The 6,839-nt window shown below is 39.8% G+C and overlaps 1 protein-coding gene and 1 pseudogene across 1 annotated transcript in view; one reads left to right on the top strand and one right to left on the bottom strand.

Annotated features, from left to right (window-relative positions):
* Positions 1–6,839, top strand: part of PPA1 (pyrophosphatase (inorganic) 1) — a 31,588-nt gene that overhangs the window by 7,427 nt on the left and 17,322 nt on the right. The gene's annotated exons all lie outside the window — the stretch shown is intronic.
* LOC102820714 lies at positions 32–556 on the bottom strand (annotated as a pseudogene).

Here is a 6,839-nt window from a genome sequence, read left to right as displayed (position 1 = left end):
AAAAAAAAAAAAAAAAAAGCAATGCAAGCAATTATTGATCTGGACAAGAATGCCAAGTTAGTCTCTCTTCATAAAACACAATTACAATTTAAGGGCATTTCATGTTTGCCTCTTTTGCCAGCACCAAGTCTGCCTCATCTGAATCCTTCCATTTCATGAGAAACATTAATTTTCTACTGCTGTCTGTGATACCAATTATTCGCTCAGGATCAAGACCTCTGGCAAAGCCCCTGGGTTTGTCATCAGCTTCTCTTTTTTTCTTTGATTTGCTGTCATCAGATTCACTGTCAAATAAAGATTTCTTTTTTATGCCATCTTTTTCTTTCCCAGCTTTTTGAGAATTCAGGAATGCCTCAATTAATTCTGGACAATCTAAGTTTTCTTCGGGTTCCCAAGTAGTATCAGGATCTGTAAATCCCTTCCTCTTCAGGAAATACTCCACCTTCCCGTGAACTACACATGGGTCCAGCACTTTTTCTACCACACATTCTTTGGGTTCTGCTTCTTCGACTTTTTCACTCTTTCCATTCTGTTTCTTTCCCATTTTTAGCAATGTAGTTTTGATTGGAGGCCATTTTTTATTGCACATTGGTAGATTACAGTGTAGTGTGAACATCACTGTGTAGGGTACTGGAAAGCCAGCACCTGTGTGGTACTCGTGCTACAACCAGCTTCGTTATGGTGGTCTGGAACTAAGTCTGCAGTGCCTCTGAGGTGTGTCTGCACCACAATATCTGTAGTTCTAGGTTGATGGGATTGCTAATAACTTTTTCTTTTCATGATTTTTAATCTTTTTGTAGAGAACATGCAGAATTGTACAACTTTATAATAGTTCTTTTTTTAAAACAAAAACAGCACTCAGCTTTTTTAAACCTCTTTCCCAATGCCAGATGTTTGGGCTATGTTTAGGAACTGACACAGGACAAATGTCTAAATATTTCTTACATGTTTAAAAATGGTTTCATTCAATGAGGAAGCTTGGTTCACAGTGTATACAAAGTTTTTCCAGTTGTAAAAGTTATGCGCATTTTTTTGCCTTCCTTAGCTGGTGATGGCTGTGTGCTGTGGAGTCGGTTCCGACTCATAGTGACCCTGTACAGGGTTTCCAAGGCTGTAAATCTTTACAGGAGCAGAAAGCCTCATCTTTCTCCCATGGAACAGCTGGTAGTTTCGAACTGCTGACCTTGCGGTTCACAGCCCAATTCGTAACCACTACGCTACCAGAGCTCCTTAGCTAGGTATCAGTATATAATACATGTGAACATCACTTGCCAATGCACATTTAGGATAATAATAAAGGTGACATTTTATCCTTGCATATGCTGAGCCTTATTATATTTCCGGGCTTGACTATTAGATAGAAAATAGACCTTCTTCACATTTAACAACTGTCTCATCCAGTTTCCAAGGCTCCTAAGTGACCCTGTTGGGCCCAGTATACCTGCCCCCTAAAACTGTATGGAAGCCTGGTAATAAGAAAAAGCTGTCTGTTTTGGCATCGGTAACGTATATTCTTGGTAACAAAGGCCAAGGTTTGAGGCGAGAGCAACACTGGCTGTGATGGTTAAGTTTATGTGTCAGTTTGGCTGGGCCATGATTCTCGGTGACTTGGCAGTGTGTAATGATTTAGTCATCATCCATTTTGTGGTCTGATGTGGTCATACTGCCTCTTGCATAATGCTGATTTCTGCTTAATGATCTGGTCTTCGGACCTGACTATATTATCACTGAGGAGTTGTTGTTAAGTACTGTGGAGTCTGTTCCGACTCATAGTGACCCTGCACAGGGTTTCCGAGGCTGCAAATCTTTACGGGAGTAGAAAGCTTCATCATTCTCCCACGGAACAACTGGTAGTTTCGAACTGCTGACCTTGAGGTTAGCAGCCCGATTCGTAACCTCTATGCTACCAGAGCTGAGGAGTGGGTGTAAACAAATCCACTGCATTCCTACCAGGACTTTTGCTGTTGTTCTGATGCTTGAATGTTAGCAGAAAACCCAGCCTACATGTTCCTTCACATGAACTGTGCACCAATGGAGGCAGCAGAGCAAACAGCCTAAAGCCAACTATGTGCCCGCAGTTACCAGTGGTGGTGGTTATGTGCCGGGGAGGCGGTTCTGACTCATAGCGACCCTGTACAGGGTTTCTGAAGCTGTAAATCTTTACAGGAGCAGAAAGCCTCATCTTTCTCTTGTGGAACAGCTGGCAGTCTCGAACTGCTGACCCTGAGGTTAGCAGCCCGATTCGTAACTGCTACGCCACCAGAGCTCCTTGCATTTACCAGAGGGACCTCTAATCTGTGTGTATATTTTCTCTTGGGATTCTCAGAGTTGTATTTATTCAGAAACTCTAATTTGTTACAGCTGATTTCCTGAGAGCCTCCTCCCCTCCCATCTCCTTACCTCTCCTTGAATTGTCATTTGGTTGGTTTGAGTTGTCTGTTGTATATATGTACAAGGAAGCTTCAAAATGTGGAAAAATTCCAGTATGTTTTCATCCATTGGTCCACAAGCTTTTTAAAGTTCCTCTTATATATTGTACAATATATCTCTCAAAGTACATCATAGTAACATCCTAGACCATCTTGAGTAATAAAGAGGTCTAAAATGATGCTCCTGAGTTTATTTAATCATACCTTTGTGTGCAGATCTGCTAAAAAAGGAAAACATTTTCTTCATAAATACAGCTGTTTGGAGTGATATTCAAAAGTGATTGGATAATATTCTAGCTAAGAATGGTAGCAGTGTGGTACCTAATTTTATTGCTGTTCCAAGTTATCCCACAATAGGCAGCAGATTATATATTGGTGTTGTGTAAACTTTTCAGTGAGGTTACACTGCGACACCACGAAGTCGTTTATGGACTAGGACTTTGCCTTCTACCACCCTGTGCTAGTAATGAAAATGGTTAATGCTCATCGAGAGTGTGGTAGGGTGAGTCCACCCAGAAGAAAGGTCTGGTGATCTCCTTGTGAAAAACCAGCCTTTGAAAACCTCACGGGGCACAGTTCTACTCTGACACATGCGGTTGTCAAAAGTTAGAATCAACTCAACACAACTGACTTCTAAAGCTTGAGAGACAGCTGGATTTCCCCAGCGGTTCAAACCTCAGCCCACCACAAGTCACACTGGTGATTTCTGACTAAGAGGCAGGAAGGAGTTCTTTTGTGTTTTCAAGGAAGTTTGGTATGTACAAAAAACAAATAAGGGTGTGCCAAACAGGAATTAGTTTGGACTATAGCCTAAATTTAAAGTCTGTTTAATTTAGTTGGTTATAGAAGACTGAGAGTTTTAATTCCCTGTGATTAAGTTATACATCAGTCTATTTTTGTATATATATAGCCATAGAACTCATCCGTAATATGATCAATATTTGAGGGATGTTAATGAGAGAATGTCACCTGATGGATGAGAATGTACCTTTAACACAGTTCATATAGTTCCACTTAGGAAAAATGTTCAAGAGTTCATACTCCCCTTCATGTTGCTGTTAAGTGCCATTGAGTTCGTTCCAACTCATCGTGACCTTGTATAGGTTTTCCAAGGAGCACCTGGTACGTTTGAACCCCACCAACTTTTAGGTTAACAGTTCAATGCTTATCCTACAGGTCCCACCAGGACCTTTGAATATGGACAAGATTTGTTTTCATATTCTGCTCTGGCAGATAATGCCCTAGACCACAAGGTCATTGGTTCAGACCCACCATCCGCTCCTAGGAAACGCTAGACAGTATCTCTATGAGTCAGAACTGACTTGACAACACTTGAACAACAATTAGGTAATACATCCAGCCAGATGTAGACATTATTATGACTCAGGTATCCTGCTTGGATTATTTTTAAATCCACTGGGTATGAGAAGGCCAAAAGTAAGCATCACTGGATTTTTTTTTTTTTTTTTTAATTATATATGTGACTTTGGTTCTAGGTCTATTTGGGACCAAATATGAGGGAGCATCAAAAAGTTCATGGGCTGTTTCCAAGAACTTTTTGACATAGAGCTTCTGAGATATTAGAAATCCAGACTGTGGCCAGCATGAGCAATATGGAACACTGGATGATCAAAGCTCTGTCCAGCCCTTCTTCCAGTGCTCAGATACCATGATGTGATGTGGTCCTTTAGAAGTTTGATATTTTTCAACTCAAAGTCTTAAATGTTCATGTTAAGGATAGTCTTGGCAATGTCGGCTTGTGTTTGTTTTACAGGCATTATTAGGAGCATATATAAATAGGTCATTTATTTCTTTTCTTTCCTTTTAAAAGTCCGGGTGTGCTGTATAGGGTAAGCACTGGACTGCGAGGTTGGTCAGCAATTCAAACCCACCAGCCACTTCTTGGAAACCCTATACAAGGTCACTATGGGTTGGAACTGAGTTTTTTAATGGATAATTCCTTAAACAGAAGTTTTGAAAATACCTCAGAATGAATAATATGAACACTGTCTTCCCCAATTTTCTATGTATATAGAATGGTCGAATTTTTATCTTTTGGTTTTGTACTTTCCAAACCAAAGTTAGAAATGGGAGCATAGGTTAAAGCTGGTAACATTAAAAGATAATGTTGTGATGATTAAATATGTATGTAACATATAGCCACAACACGTGAGTTATGCATAGTAATGTCACAACAATAACCGAAAAGCTAAAAATAGGATGATGGTGACCACAGTGCCTAGTTATTTCTGAAACCTTTCAATGCTTTCTTCTTTGTAGAGTAAAGATCGCTGAACCAGGATTAAGAAACTTTAGTCATCATTTGCCACTAACTGGCTTTGTGACATTAAGCACAGTATTAGGTTAAATCCTGTTGACCTTAGTGGGGTTTTTTGTTTTTTTCTTAGCCTCTTGTTCTGTGTCTAATCTCTAGATAATTTAAAAAAGAATGCTCTCTACCACCATTGCTTTTCCCCAAATTTTATTACAAAACAGGAAAAATAAATGTATGGTGAGAATTTTTTGTTGTTGTTAAGTGCCGTCGAGTCAGTTCCGACCCATAGCGACCCTGTACAGGGTTTCCGAGGGTGTAAATCTTTACGGGAGTAGAAAGCCTCATCTTTCTCCCACGGAGCGGCTGGTAGTTTCGAACCGCTGACCTTAAGGTTCGCAGGCCGATTCGTAACCACTACGCTACCAGAGAATAGAGAGTACTTAAATATATATATATATATATATATATATATATATATATATCTTTCTAAGTCTGGTATTGATTATGGAACTATCTGAAGAAGCACCGGGTGGGCCAATTGGAAAGGCTGATGTCAGTTTAGATAATTCTGCACTGGACTTCCAGTCCTGTGTTGGAAACAGATTGTAAGTCAGAGGACGATCTTAATGTTTCCCAATAAAGACACATTTATTTATTCCACTAATAAGATTCAGAGAGGAGGTTAATTAATTAAAAGTATGTTTCCTAGCTTTGTATTTAACTAACAGTAGCCTACTGGAAGCCATAGTTTATTCATTAGTAGATGACTTGGCGAGCTGCTGACTTCAGCCATGAGAACACTGAGCAGTTTGGAGGGTGGAACAGCCCCGTCATCACTGTGTTACTGTTGTTAAGTGCCATTCAGTCAGTTCCAGTTCACAACAACCCAGTACGGGGTCTCCGAGGACTGCTGTGATATTTCTGGTCAATCAATAAAGTTATAAAACCTACACAAAGACATAGGTCACCTTTCTTCTATTTCAAAAACACTTTTTTGATACGTGGAATGATGTAATTTAGACTAGTTAAATTACCAGTTTCCTTGGACTCTACACCTCGTTAACAGTAACCTTCTTGCCTACCTGGAGAAATTACTAGAAATCTGGGGTGTAAGACTGACTGTTACGCTCTGACTTTGGGAAATCAGAAAGCTGAAATCTGCCTTTTCCCCTGCCTCTCACAGGCTGATCAAAATCCACCTCTAGGATTCCTAACCTCTCTTGTCTCTTTGAAACTGTAAACAGGGAGGTGAGAGCTCTGATATCAGAGCAAGGACTTAGAATCCAAGGCCTGATAGTAGTGGACAAATCGTTCTAACCATGGGGATAAGACCGTAAACCCAGGAGTGAGCAAAGTAATAGTTAAAAACAGTTGAGATTAAAGAAATAAATGATAAATTGTAACTGATAATAAAGTTCCCAAAGCCTTGTCTCAATATTTTTAAGTGCATTAACATACGAAGTTTTAACAGTAGAAGTTTTAAGAGCAATGAAGTAGTTGGTTGGATTTTTCATGTCAGTTGCCCTGAAAGTCCTAAGTATCACAATTCACCTAGCAGCAACTCCCTGAAATATAATCCTGGTGTTTTGGGAAGAAAATAAACTGTTCTTTAAGTGGTAATTTCTAAAGTAAGTCTGAGGAACCTCCTTTCCTTTTTCTTTCTTTTTTTTTTTTTTAAATCAAGATATATTAAAATATCATCCTTATAATAATTTATGTGAAAATAATGACTGAAAGCCATTACAAATATTTTTTGCTTTTAAAAATAATAAAGGACAGCAATTCGAATATATGCTGAACAGCATTTTATGGACTTGCAGGCCCCACGTCATAGCCTGGTTTAGAAATCCAACTCTTCAGGAGTTAAAAAAAAAATTTGTTCTGTGCTGCTGCTCAGCACCTATGAAAGCACGTGGCACATGGTGGGTTGTTGTTGTTAAGTGCCGTCGAGTCGGTTCTGACCCATAGTGACCCTGTATAGGGTTTCCAAGGAGCAGCTGGTGAGCTTAAACCTCCGACTTTGCAGTTCAAGCAGCTTTGCAGTCTGGCACATTAACCCACAGCGCCACACCAGCGGTGCTCAGCAAATGTTAAGTGCCGTGGAGTCGGTTTCAACTCATAGAGACCTGTATAGG

Source organism: Chrysochloris asiatica, unplaced genomic scaffold (assembly GCF_000296735.1).
Source record: "Chrysochloris asiatica unplaced genomic scaffold, ChrAsi1.0 scaffold00020, whole genome shotgun sequence".
Lineage (NCBI taxonomy): Eukaryota > Metazoa > Chordata > Mammalia > Afrosoricida > Chrysochloridae > Chrysochloris > Chrysochloris asiatica.
This window is presented reverse-complemented; position numbering and strand designations above follow the sequence as displayed.